We start from the raw sequence: 14,989 nt of genomic DNA on the forward strand, positions 1-14,989 counted from the left end.
AGCAGCCCTGTTTGTGGTGGCAAAGAATTAGAAATCAAGTAGATGTCCTTCAACTGGGGAATGGCTTAGCAAACTGTGGTATATGTATGTGATGGAACACTATTGTTCTATTAGAAACCAGGAGGGACAGGAATTCAGGGAAGCCTGGAGGGATCTGCATGAACTGATGCTGAATGAGATGAGAAGAAAACACTGTACACCCTAACAGCAACATGGGGGTGATGATCAATCTTGATGGACTTGCTCATTCCATCAGTGCAACAATCAGGGACAATTTGGGGCTGTCTGCAATGGAGAATACCATCTGTATCCAGATAAAGAGCTGTGGAGTTTGAACAAAGCTCAAGGACTATTCCCTTTAATTTAGAAATAAAAAAAAAAAAAAACAAACAACTGATATTGTCTGATCTTGTTATCACTTATACTTTTTGTTTCTTCCCTAAGGATATGATTTCTCTCCCATCACACTCAATTTGGATCAAGGCACAACATGGAAACAAAGTAAAGATTGACAGATTGCTTTCCGTGGGGGGGGGGGGGGGGGGGGGGATTGTAAAACTCAAAATCTTTAATAAAAGAAAAAAAATAGTGTTTGTGTATGGGGTTAATTTATGAATTCCCTTCTACTAAGACATGAAGGACTTGCAATCTGCAGTGATAGTAGGGGATCCTACAACAATAAAATAATGGGCCTTATAAATTGGCTGAGACTTAGATATGGCAAAGTGCTGAATATTTTGAAGTATGAGGATTGGAAAGCATATTTTTTATTTTCCCCTAGAACAATGGGAAAGTAAGATAAGAAGAAGCTGAAGTAATCTCACATCATGTAAACTTTTAAAGTGCCCTTTACAGATATAAAGTTCATTTGTTATTTTAGGAATATACAAATAACGTGTGTGTGTGTGTGTATGTGTGTGTGTGTGTGTGTGTGTGTGTGTGTGTGTGTGTATATATATATATATATATATGTATGTATATATAGTTTGGTCATAAAAAATTTCATATATTTTAAAGGCAAGAACAATAATTACAAATTAAATTATTTTTCAATGTTTGAATTTTTTGTCACAGAGCTTTAAGGAAACTACATCTTGTAGTATCTGCCAGTTTATAAGAAGGCAAAAAAATCCCAAAACCGGGAAAAATAATCAACAATTAGAGGAAGCTGAATTTTCTTGGATTTAATACCTTCCACAATGTTAAGGAGATTCAGTAAAAACTCATTTCCAGAAAAAAATTGATAAAAGAGGGGGAGTAAACCATTTGACACTTAATTTAATAACTTTTCCACATAGAACTCTGTCTCATTTCTTGGTAACTCTATGTAGGTTCTGCTTCTCAGGATACTACTATTATCTACTTGAAGGACCTGAAATTGGTGTTTACTGAGATCACACACACACACACAATACACTCATAACACATATTCCCAAACAAAGGACAATTTCCTTCACATGGCATAAATAAGAAGAAATTTTAGGGTGAGAAGCAAGGAGTCAAAGGATATAAGGAGCTGTCATCCTGTTGAATAAGAGGATATTTATGGCAGAATTTCATAGGTGTTTTTGAACTAAAAAACCCCAAAATCAGGGGCAGCTAGGTGGCGTAGTGGATAAAGCACTGGCCCTGGAATCAGGAGTACCTGGGTTCAAATCCAGTCTCAGACACTTAATAATTACCTAGCTGTGTGGCCTTGGGCAAGCCACTTAACCCCGTTTGCCTTACAAAAACCTTAAAAAAAAACAAACCCAAATCTTCTGTATTCTGCAACATTCCATAGATGAGTGACCCTGGGCAAGCCACTTAACACCACTGCCTTGCAAAAAAAACAAAAAACAAACAACCCCTCCCCCCAAAATTAAGTCTTTCCAAAATCAAGTCTTAAATGGGTTCTATTGCAAATGCATTAGAAGAACCAACAAAATTTATAACCTAGCCTTTACCCCAAGATATCAGTAGTCTGAAATGGTTTAACAGAATTTTTTCTGTTTCTTGAGAGTTTCTCCTGTACTTTTAAAGAGAAATACGCTTAAATTCTTAAGAGTAGTTGACTTTATCCCGAGTCATGTAACATGAATGTCCAAGTATATGGTTTGATAGAAAAATTAATTTTTGGAACTAATTTAATAGAAAAATCTTTTTGCTACATAGTTTTTAGAAATTATTGGGGAAAAAACACACGAAAGTCTAATCTTTGAAATACTTTATTAATCATTGAACTAAAAAACTTATAATCCAAATATTTCCTAACTGGTTTGGCAGGGGTGCAGAGAGGAAAAGTAAAATGGAAGGGAAAAACCTTCACCTTAAAATATTTCTTATTTTTCCCTTTTGTGTCTTTATATATGTACCAATTATAAGGGCATAATGGCATTCAACTTTACACTTAATGGACCATCTTTAAGGTGCATAAGTTAAATCCTTCCTAGCTACTATTTTTATCAATCTTTACCTCCAAGAAAAATTTCCTTGTCTTTTTGATTTGAACTATGACTTTAGATTTAGATCTATATCCTTGTCTATGATTTAATATTGTCTTTTGAGATTGTCATAAATCTTGTTTTATTTTGCTGTTGTTAGACAATTCATACAAAAGATCTTAAGAGATTCCAATATTTCTTTTTGTAAAAGAAACTGTTGTTCAAGGAGTTTAAATTCAGATTTTCCAGAGTCATAGTTTTATATTTTTCTCTTTACCAAAAAGATTTTGTACAGCTTATACAGCATAACATATTTCTTCAGAAGACAGATGTCTTAAATCCTATGGGTAGGGGAAGGGCAGAGAGAAGGTCAATTAAGGATCTGATTTTAAGATTGTTTCATTTATAAAGTAATTACTCTGGTATAAATCCTGAAGAACATGTAATAGTGTAATAAGTTATTGATTTTATAATGGTGTATATGGACCCTCTGGATTTCTTCTACTATCTACTTTCTTAGTCAGTTTATAGTTTATAAAAAACAATCAGAGAAAGGTAATACAATAAAGGGAAATGAATTATTATGCCTAATTGTCATACAAACTGTGGCACTTAGTAAGACAACTAATATGAATGATGAGTTGTCATCACACTGGAATAGAAAGAACACTGGAATTTCAAACTACTACAAAGTAAAAATCATCAAAATAATTTAGTACTACCCTAACACCAACATGGGGGAGATCAACCTTGATGGACTCACTTGTTCCATCAGTGCAACAATCAGGGACAATTTAAGGATGTCTGCAATGGAGAATACCATCTGTCCCCAGAGAAAGAACTGTGGAGTTTGAACAAAGACTAAGGACTATTACTTTAAATTTAGGAAAAAACTAGTATCTTATTGTCTGATCTTACTATCTCTTATACTTCGTGTTTCTTCCTTAAGAATATGATTTCTCTGGGCAGCTAGGTGGCGCAGTGGATAAAGAACCAGCCCTGGAGTCAGGAGTACCTGAGTTCAAATCTGGCCTCAGACATTTAATAATTACCTAGCTGTGTGGCCTTGGCCAAGCCACTTAACCCCATTTGCCTTGCAAAAAAAAAAACCCAAAACCCTAAATTATGTAAAACTGTAAAGTTTTGCATAAACAAATTTAACATAGTAAAAATCAGAAAGAAAACAACTAGGGTAAAAAAGTCTTTGTAGCAAGTCATATTTATAAAATAGCTATTTCCCAATAGATAAATGATTATGAACAGGAAAAAAATTCAAGCTATCAATTACCATATCAAAAAATGTACCAAATCACTGATAGAGAAATGCAATTTAAAGCAATCTTAAGGCTGCACCTCACACCCAAAAGTGGCAAAGATGACAGAGAAAAAAAAATAATATTGGAAGGACTTCAGGAAAACAGGCACACAGGTGCACTGTGGGTAGTCTTTAACTAGTCTAGCAAATGGAGGAGGTATGATCCCAGTTACTAAACTGTGCATTCTCTTTGATCTAGTGATACCTTAAATAGATGGATACCCAAAGGAGATCCAAAAAAAGAGGGAAAAAAGGACCTTTATGTACAAAAATATTTATACTATGGTGACAAATATTATAGAGAAAAATAACTTTGAAAGACTTAGGAACTGTTAAATATGAGAAACCATGAATCCAGCAAAAATGAAACATACCATCCATCTCCTACCCAGAGGTAGTGAATTTTAAATATGAAGACAAATTTTCAGGTATAGACAAGAAGGGAATTTGTATTGATGGACTATATGTATTAACGTAGAGTGTTTTGCTGTTTGTTTCCTTTTTTTTAGTTGTTGTTCAAAAGGATAGGGGGTAGTAGAGGGGAAGAACAGATCATAAATGTATATACACATGAAGGGGAGTAATAGTATAAGGCAGGAAAGACAGACTCATTCATAGAAGCAAAAATTTAGAGCTGGAATGGGTCTTAAGAAATCAACTAAATTTTATGGTTGAAGAAAATGAAACCCAGAGAGGTAAAGAAATTTGCCAAAGGTCACACAGGTAGTAAGAAGCACCAACAGATTTTGAACCCCAGTATTCTGGTCTTCAAATTGAATGTCCTTTTCCTTGTCTCTTAGGTTTTATGCCAAAATATGGATCCCTTGCCTGAATATTTCTAAACATCTATATGTCTTAACACAAGCTAAGGAAACTGAACTTCAGCAGGCAACAGTTACAAGGTTTTTGAGCAGGTAAGAGAAAATGAGCATTTAAAACTAAAGGGAGTGTAATAAATCTGGAGAGGGGAAGAAGACAAGTCTAAAAGATGATGTGGAAGGAGAATTAGCAATACTTAGATACTGGCTGAATGTAGGACAGAGAAGGGTAAATAAGAGCATTTCTGGACTTTATGTACTTGGAGAGGGAAACAACTGGCATTTATATAATTATTTTGAAGGTAACAATATGCCTGGTACATTTTTACAACGTTATAGTGCCTAACACATGGTAAGCTCTTAATAAATGTTTTGTATGATTTCTACATACTGTATTTGAGACTCAAAACAACTAGTTTAGATAGATAGCACAGGAATTATTAAGCACATTTTTTTGGGTCATGTTTGACTCTCCATGACCCCCACTTGGGGTTTTCTTGGCAGAGATACTAGTATAGTTTTGCCATATCCTTCTCCAAATCATTTTACAGATAAGAAACTAAGGCAAGTAGGTTTAAGTGACTTGTCCAGGGTCACATAGAAAACAAGTATACGCCAGAGTTAAACTGAGGAAGTTGAGCCTTACTGACTCCTGGCCCAGTGCTCTCTATCCATTGTGTCACCTAACCACCCATTTTTAAACTAACTAAGGCTTGAAGAGTGTAAGCAATTTGTCTCCTACCCATCTCCCCAGTCAATTATTAAACTTCTTTTATGCACCAGGCACTGTGCTAAGCACCAGGCACTGTTGTCACAAGATTAAAAATCTTCCGGAGCTAGAGGTTATTACTTTTTCTGTTACAGACCTTTATCACTTAAAACAGGCACATAATAGTAGAAGAATAGACAAGTCAAATTAGGATATGAGTTTATTCACTGGCTTTATAATAGTCCAAAGTCCCTCTATTTATCAAGCTCTCACATTACTGAAAACATTAGGACACATATCTTCCTTAACCCTCACCACAGCCATTCTTTCCCATCTATACATAAGGCTCTTTGCTTCTCTAAAAAACACAGCAAAATTCCAACTCAGTCCAGCTCAGGTCCCACTAATTCATCTTTTACACAGTCTCTGTATGTCTCTCCCCTATGCAAAAAAAAAAGCATTTGATTAAGAGTCTCCTGTTCTGCTATCCTGCTCTATGTGTGATTTTGACCAAATCATTTTCCTTCTCTGAGTCCGAGTTTCTTTTATAATTTGAAGGTAACAAACTAGATTATTATCTCTAAAACCCTTTAGAGTTCTAAATTAGAAGATCAACTCTTTCCAGTTTTAACTTACTAAAACATGACTCAAAGCCTTCCATTCACTTACTGTGTTTCCCACTTTAAAAAAAAATTCACTCCAAAGAGGCAGTGTAACAAAAAGAAAGAACACTGGCTTGAGTCAGAATTCCTATGTTCTAGTCTTGATCCTGTGACTAACTTTGTTCCTCATATGTAACATGGAGTTGGAGGAGATGAACTTTTCAAGTTTCTTCCAGGTAACATGATGGCATACATGTATCTTGTTTGGAAGGGCTCTTTCTCAATTCCAATACATCTTTGGAAAAGGACTAACCTGAAGTATATAGACAGAGACATCCCTTAGCAGATTACTACCCAACACTTTTCATCTTTTCTGGGGAAACAGAATAGACAGCTCACTGCTAATTGATCTTTCTTACTTGGACTGGGTTTCTTCCACACATCTAAATCAGATGAGAAGAGACAAGTCTTTTAAGTATGTGGATTTAATATAAGCATTATTAGGTCTTGGCTTCTCTATAAAAAACAACTGTGTAATATGAAGAGCACGTCCAAATAATCCTTAAACTCAGTAGAATTTCACTGTGTTAAATGTAGCATTAAACTTTTGCATCTGGTCTAACTATACCAATATTTGTATACAACAGTAGATTTTTTTTAAGACTAATCAAGACAGACATTTTTTCCCTTCAGGAAAAAGGCACATCAAATCTTTTCACTATGATTTTAAAAAGGCAGACATTTGTAAATTCTATTTTGTCTATTTCTATGCTTAATTCTACAAGCAAAATATTTATCCCAATCTTTCATCTTTTAAATCTAGTAGCAATCTAGCAATTCTATACTAAATAGAAAACAGAATAAATTATTAACTATTTTCAATTTTAAACTGAGGAAATAATCTTTATAACAGTTCTAAGATTGTTCTCCTGGAGACAACCTTTAGAAATCATAGCAATGAATACATTATATGTTAACATTTATTAGGAGTTCATAAGGAGGTAACATTACATGACTCTCAAGCTTTCTTTGAACAGTGAATTGGTGGATGAATAAAGAGAAGCTATGGAAGCATGAGAATTAAGAAGTCTACATATTCAATATAAGATCCTCACAGAGCAAACTAACCCACAGTAATAAAAGTGATTCACACCTAAAGGATCCACAAAGATATGTGGAAAAGAAGGATGGGGGTTTCTTCTGTTTTAGTCAAAAACAAACATGTAAATGTTGGTAAACTCAGAATCACCACCAAATCTGTTAAATTGAAAAGGATCTTCACAAGAAATTAAAGAATTTAAAGGATATGATTTCTCTGTCATCACACTCAATTTGGATCAATGTACAACATGGAAATAAAGTAAAGACTGACAGATTGCTTTCTGTGGGGGTGGGGTGGGGGAGGGAAGTAAGATTGGAGGGAAAATTGTAAAACTCAAAATAAATAAAATCTTTAATAAAGAACTTAATTTATATGGTTCTGCATAGCTTACAAAATACTTTACTCCCAATAACCTTGTGGTATAGGTAATTATCCTCATTTTATAGAAGAGGAAATTGAGACTTACGGAGATCAAATGACTCCCTTCCTAGCTCCAGAGCAAGTGTGAGAGAACTTGCTCACAGAGTGGAAGAAACAATTGGAACTCAGTCTTCTGTGTTACACCACTCATTGCTTCATAATACTAAGATGTTGATAAGCACATCATTAGGGGCTTTTAGACAAAAAAAGGAAGGGAAACTACCTCTAGTACAAGAACTGCCAGACAATATCAGGACCATTAGAAAGCAAACTACACCTAAAGTATCTGTTTCTTTTAAAGTACAAAGGCAGGGAGCGGCTAGGTGGTGAAGTGGATAGAGCGCTGGCCCTGGAGTCAGGAGGACATGAGTTCAAATGCGACTCTAGCTGTGTGTGGCCTTGAGCAAGCCACTTAGCCCCATTGCCTTGCAAAAAAAGGGGGGGGGGTGCAAAGGCAAAAGCAGAAATCACACACAAGTTAGAGACTAGTAAAAAAGATTGTCTATGTAGTCAGTCATGGTTTCAATCTCTATTTCTGTTGTTTTTGCTTAACTTTTTGCTTCCTTTTCTTTATTGGAAGGAATGATAGGGGTGTGGGGAGTGTGTGTGTTGGGTTTGCAGGAAATGATTAATGCAAAGACAAAGGGCATCACTACAATCTATTTTCAAAAGCTTCCTGGGACGTGTGTCCTTCCTCGGATTACCTGAGCTGGAAAGTTGCTAAAGGCCTGTGTCGGGCACCGTGAGCGCGAAGCCGCACTGCCCGGTTCAGTGTCCAGGGCGCCACCAGGCCAGTGCCCTGTACCCAGCTCGCTCTCCCCGAGCGCGGTGCTGGTCTTGGCACCTGGCAGCCCGGGCAGCGCTGGCCGTGGCCCAGTCCTGGCCCTTCTCCCGGGCACGTTACCTTACCGCTGGGCTCTCCGAACTTTCTTCGAGATCATCGGGCCCCGGGGCCGCCCCACGGAGCCCCGGAGCCGGCAGCACGCTGCAGAAGCCGGCGTCCCCGCCGAGCCGAGAGCCAGAGACAAGGGCGCCCCGGCGGGCAGCGCTGCAGAGGTGACTGGCAGCCATCCCGGCAGCGACCCTCCGAGGCGCCGCCGTGCCCGGGCGCCCTCGCCCTCCCCGCCCGAGGCTCGGGGTCCTCCCGCCGCCCAGCCCCACAGCGTCCGCGGGCAGGCCGCGCGCTCCCCGGCCCGGAACCCGGCGCGGCCGCGGCAAGGCCAGCGCGTCCGTCCGGAGCGGCGGGGCAAGCGGCGCGTCCGGGCTGGTCCCGCAGGCCGCCCGGCCCGGCCCGGCGCCGCCCTCGGGTTACCTGCGCCGAGGGGCCCGGCCCGCATCGCTGGGCCGGGGCGGGGAGGGGAGGGCCACCGCCGCCGCCGCCGCCGATCAGCCTTCCGCCTCAGGGGGCCGGCGCCATGGGGGCCCCGCGGCCCGGGCTCTCGGTCCGTCAGGCCGCCGCAGAGGCGGAGAGGAGGCGAGCCGCGGCCCGGCCGGGCGCCGGAGGCTGCAGGGTCGCTCCCGAGGGCCGGCCGGCGGGCGGGCGACAGGTTTCAGCTCCCGCAACTTCCGACTGCGACTGCCGGGGGCGGCGGCGTCAAATAGCTCACCGAGGAAACCTCGCCAGTGCGCAGGCGCCGCGCATCCCAGACCTCCCCGCGAAAAAACCTCTGCTCCGCCCCTTCCTGGGGATAGGGCTGGGCTACGGGACGGGGCGGGGCGGGGGGGGCGACGGCGCCGACGCTGAGAGGCAGGGCGGGGGGAGGAGGGGGACCCGAGGGAGGCGGGAAAAGCCCGGAGGAGGAGGTGGGTCCCACGCGCTGGCCGCGGCCCTCCGTGGCAGGCCGGGAAGGCCGGAAGGGCAGCCAAGGCTTCAAACCATCCTTCATAAATTACTGCCAGCCTCCAGATTAATGCTTACGTGTGCGAGCGTGGGATGGAAATAGGTCTGTATCACAAACATATATTCTCTTTGAAACCAGGTGGCCCAGTGAATTTGCCCTCGGGCACTTACCAGCCGAATGACTGGGCAACTCACGTGACCCTGCTTGCCTCAGTTTCCTCATCTGTAAAATGAGCTAGAGAAGGAAATGGCGAGCCACTCCAATAATTTTACTAAAAAAAAAAGGGGGGGGGCATGATGAGTCCTATACAACTAAAATGATTGAACTATATTTTCATTATTTACATATAACGTTCCCCAAGCATAGGAAGGCTTCCTCTGGTGAAATGGGTGGAAAGAACAATTTGTTCCAGTGGCCCATGGAGCAGCTGAAGCAGGCCCTGTGGAGGGCTTAGACCTTGATCAGCATCAAAAATGTCAAGACCTGGGGTGGCTAGGTGGCACAATGGATAGAGCACCAGCCTTGGAGTCAGGAGTACCTGGGTTCAAATGCGGTCTCAGACACTTAATAATTACCTAGCTGTGTGGCCTTGGGCAAGCCACATAACTTAAAAACCTAAAAAAAACAAAAAAATGCCAAGACCATCCACAGGCATCTTTGATGACTGGAGAAAGAGTGAGGCTGACAACATCCTACAACTCTCTCACTTACATCCAGTTCACCTTGGAGTCAAGTCATCTCCCTGTGAGGTCATTGGTCCTCTTACAAAATGAAGAACAAACAACAATAATATAAATAATTTAAAAGGAGGACTTTCAGGGTCAGAGATTGGGGATGATTTTACCTATCAATGTGAGAGGTGAACATAGGACTCAGCCAAAATTGTTTCCTTGCCCAGAAGTTCAAAGTGCCTGAAATTCAATCATAATGGAGTCCTTCCTTTGAAATGGAGATATCCCAGTTAGAAATAAAATAGGGTTGCCCAAAGGGAAAGAGTTTATATAGACCTGGCAAGGCATCTAATGGACAGGAAGAGTCTTGTAAAATGCCCGTGAGTCACCCAATATAGCATTTATGAGAAACAAGAATGCCTCAAAAGAGAATTCCAGGGGGCGGAGCCAAGATAGTGACAGGAGAAGATCCTCACCTAGATGTTCTCTCCATAATATTTCAAAAATCTTAAAATTATGACTCTAACTAAATTTTCAAGAGACAGAACCCACAGAAAGATCCAGTGAGGCAATTCTCAAGACCAAGGTAGCTTGGAAAATAGTGGAAAGGCTCCGCTCCATGAGGTTAGAGGGATGGATTCAGCCTCCAGGAGGCAGCCCCAGGATGCTGGGAAGCAACCACTCAGTGGGGGCAGTTCCCTGACCTACACCCCAGGAAAAACCGGGAACAACTTGGGGGATGGGGGGGGGGGAGACTTCTGCCAGAGTGAGCGCAAAGCCCAGGCCATCAGGGCAGTTGCAGCAGTGAGGGGTGGTTGCTGCAGTCAGCACAGTCAGCACAGTAGCGTCGGCAGCAGCCCAGATCCAGGAAATGGAAAAAAGCATGGAGCCAGTAAGCAGGAACCTCCAGACAACTGAAGCCCATTGAAGGTGGGGAGACTTCCAAGATTAGTCCCATGTACATGGAACAGGACTCTGGGGCTCTGATCATATTCAGATCCCTATCACAGTCTAGACAACTTCTACATTAAGGGCTCGTAGGTCTTGGAATATATTCTAGAAGGGTAAAGAGCTCAGAATGCAACCAAGAATCAACTACCCAGCAAAACTGAACATCCACTTCCAGGGGAAAAGATGGATTTTCAATGAACCAGGTGAAGTTTAAATGTTCCAGTTGAAACAACCAGAGCTGAACAGAAAGTTTGACCTTCAAATACCGGACTCAGGTGAAACATAGAGAGTGGAAGAGAAGGGTAAAATATGAGGGACTTAATGATGATGAACTGCATGTATTCCTGCATAGAAAAATGATACTGATAATACTTATATGAAACCTCTCATTCAATAGAGCAGGTAGAAGGAGCTTATATAGATGAAGCACAGGAGAGAGCTGAATTTGAAGATATATTGTAAGAATGGAGTCAATGGCTAAAATGGAAATATACTGGGAGTAAGAGAAAGGAGAGGTGGAATAGGCTAAGATATTTCAGATAAAAGATTTTTTTTAAATTTTATTGCAATGAAACAGAAGAGGGGAAGGCAAAGGGGAATGAGAGAACCTTCACTTTCATCAGAAATGACTCAGAGAGGAATCAGCATGCATGTTCAATAGGTTATGGACATCTAGAGTAAAAAGGAGAGAAGGGGGAAAAGGGGGAAGGGGGGGATGTGAGTGATGGAGGAGAGAGTGGACCATTTTCTTTTTTACTTCTTTCAAAGGGGCTGGGATTGGGTGGCCTGTCTGGGACCACGGAGCTGGGTGGTTGTTGGGTCTCAGGAGTGTATGTGGACCTGGGGTCTCTTGGCCCCAGGACCAGTGATCCATCTGCTATGCCACTCAGCTACCCTATTGAACATTTTAGAAGAGGGACAGAGTGAAAGGAGAGAAAAAAATATAAGGTAGTGGGGAGGTATGGACAGAGGGAATTATACAATCAGCAACAACAACAGTGGAAAAATAGGGAAGTGACTTTTGTGATGGAATTTGTCATAAAGAATGTGATCCACCTGAGACAAAGCTGATGGTATCAGAACACAAATATTTTTTTTCTCTTTCTTTTACTTTATTTCTCATAAGGTTCTATATTTTTGTGGGGGAGGGGTATTATGTTTATTCTTAAACAAGAATATTTTAGTAATGTACAAAAAAAATCACTTGTACAAAAATAAAAACAATAAGAAAAAAAGAAAAAAAAAGAATTCCAGGTGTCGGGAGACAGTAAAAATGCATTATAGAGTTGGAGATGGAGTAACTTGATCATGTTTTATTGATAAATCTTTTTACATCGTATTTGTTACTCAAGATATCCCATTTCCCATCCAGTGAGCTCTCTTGTAACTTCTTTATATATATTTAAACTTTTAATTTTTTTTTGTTTGTTTTTTGTAAGGTAATGGGGTTAAGTAACTTGCCCACGGTCACACAGCTAAGTAATTAAGTGTCTGGTGCTCTTGACTCCAGGACCAGTGCTCTATCTACTGACCCACCTAAAAGCCCCTCATAACTTCTTTAAATAAAAATTAAAGGGGGTGGCTAGGTGGTGCAGTGGATAAGGCACCGGCCCTGGAGTCAGGAGTACCTGGGTTCAAATCTGGTCTCAGACACTTAATAATTACCTAACCATGTGGCCTTGAGCAAGCCACTTAACCCCATTGCCTTGCAAAAACCTAAAAAAAAAAAAAAATTAAAGAAAACCAATCCATCCACAGCAATATTCCATGCCAGTTGCCCCTTAACTCTAATGAAAAGAAAACTGAATTTTTTAAAATTTCCTCTCTTAGGCATTATAATTGTTTTAATGTTCTTTGTGATATGTTCATGTTTTAATTGTGTTATTTTCCTTGGTTTTGTTTACTTTGTATCAGTTAATTTAAGTCTTCTCATGTTTCCTTTGTTTAGTCAATAAACAGTTATTAAGTGCCTACAGTGTTCCAGTCTTTCTGCTAAATTCTGGGGATACAAAGAAAGCAAAATGACATGTTCTTCAGGACCTCACAATCTAATGCAAACAACTATGTATTCGTGTTTGTTATTTTGGAGGTTACAGTAATATTTCATTATGATAGGATATTAAAATTTGTTTATTCAACCTCCCCATCAATGAACACCCCCTTCACTTCCTGTTCTTTGCTACCATAAAAATACTGAAAGATATTCCTTTTCTTATCTTAATTTGTTTTGGGTTGGACAACTTCTTTAATAGGATCATTTCAGGTCAGGGGATGACAGCTAGCTCTGGAGAACTACTTAATATTAAAGATATATTTTGTAACTTTTATTTTTGCTTCTGTCAGAGATTATTAATCCTGCGTTTTTAGTTTGATAATTACATTTTAACACAATTCGTTTCCTTTGTAATTCTATATATTTAGGAAGAGTATTTGTCAAGGGGTTCACAATAAGAAACTCTGTCCTAAGGTCACCCACCTCTCTTAACCTTCCTCTTTCTTCAACAGTTATGAGGATATTAGCAACTAATCAACAAAATTCCAGGTACTGTGCTATGAACTGGGGTTGTAATGACAAAAAGGTAGAATTCCACTGTTTTTTTGTGTGTTTACTTGGATCTTCCACATTTTACTCCTGTAGAATGGTATAACCCTAATTCCAGTCATTACCAGCTTCAATTTCCACTTAGTGGGGAAAGAATTATTCCACAGGTTCAATGGTGGACTAGTTATTAAGCTCCCTAGTATTAATGCAATCAATCAAAAAACTTTTTAATAAATTCCTATTCTATTAGAAGCACTGTGCTAAGTTCTAGGATAGGATTGACAACAATTTCTTGTTTTGGCGTGACTCTATTTTTTTTTTTGATTGAGTGATTGAGTAGTTGTTACATGGGAGCCAGTTGAGTGGCTCAGTGGTTAGAATCTGAAGCCTGACAATGGCTGGGCCTGGAGTCAGGAAGACTTGATTTCAAATGTGGCTTCAGACACTAAATAGCTGAGGGATCCTAGGCAAGTTAATTAACTTCTGTTTGCCTTAATCCATAGGAAAAGGAAATGACAAACCACTCCAGAATCTTAGCCAAGAAATCCTTATGGACAGTATGACCCACAATGTCACAAAGAGTTGGACTAAATAACAACGTTGTTGTTTAAGTTGGTTTCCTGTAATAATGATTGGAAATGATGTCTTCCCCCTATATTCGGTAAACAACTCCTAATGAAGTATGTTCCCCAAATTTGGTAAACAACTGTTAATGACAAGTGTCATCCAAAAGCTTACTAATGACATTAGTTTTTATTGATAGTTTCCTTTCATTGTAAACTTAGGTAATCAAACACTAGTCAGAACTTAGGTATAACCAGCTAATGCCTATTGCCACAACTATAAGAAGCCCCATCTGGAGACCCTCTAGTTTTCATTATGATCTTAGATCTAAATGGAGTGTAAACTCTGTACCCCATCCCCCCCCACACACACACACACAAACACACAAACGACTCTCAGGTTTCCCAAACTTGTATCAAGTATCTCCATATCCACTTGAGGACAGTGCTAACTGGACTGTCTTACCAGGCAATCTCCTTAGAGGAAGCTATTTAGAAGAGAGGGGTTCTTGTCATTGAGTACCAGTATAAGATAAGCTTACTGGAAAGCCCTGAGAAATCAGACTGATTGTTCTTAGTGGGGCTAATTTTTGTATTGTCTAAAAGATAAAGTAAACAAATGTTTGTTAGTATTGGATTAATAAAACTTGATTGCTAAAAGAGAGACATGTAAGTCTAATTAGTGTTTCTTTCACACTGTGATAAATTCTGGTTTTGCAAGTGCTTTACAGAAAATTAAAAAGAGGCAAAAACAGTCCCTTTTCCAAGGGGCTATAGTCATATCTAAAACAAGATTTATACACAATAAATTGGAAATAATCAGCAGAAGTAAGGTAATAGCTTTAAAGATAATTCTTTTTTTAATTTTTTAACATTTTATTTGTTTTCCAATTATATACAATAGTAATATGGAACCATCATTTTTTGCAACTCTGAATTTTACAATTTTCCCCCCATGGTCCCCTCCCCCCCAAGGCTGTCTGACAGTCTCTACATTGTTTCCATGCCATACATTGATGTAAACTAAATGTT

The 14,989-nt window shown here is 39.9% G+C and overlaps 1 protein-coding gene across 4 annotated transcripts in view; it reads right to left on the reverse strand.

The window, feature by feature from the left end:
* RALGAPB (Ral GTPase activating protein non-catalytic subunit beta) overlaps window positions 1-8,812 on the reverse strand; it is a 102,500-nt gene extending 93,688 nt beyond the window's left edge. For 2 of the 4 annotated variants that reach the window (XM_074211949.1, XM_074211948.1), the window contains exon 1: window positions 8,702-8,812. The gene's annotated coding sequence lies outside the window, so the exon portion shown is untranslated. The remainder of the gene's footprint in view (window positions 1-8,701) is intronic. The other 2 variants (XM_074211951.1, XM_074211950.1) reach the window with 2 other exon arrangements.
* Between the last annotated feature and the right edge of the window lie 6,177 nt (window positions 8,813-14,989).

The sequence above is a fragment of the Macrotis lagotis genome, chromosome 1 (assembly GCF_037893015.1).
Source record: "Macrotis lagotis isolate mMagLag1 chromosome 1, bilby.v1.9.chrom.fasta, whole genome shotgun sequence".
Lineage (NCBI taxonomy): Eukaryota > Metazoa > Chordata > Mammalia > Peramelemorphia > Peramelidae > Macrotis > Macrotis lagotis.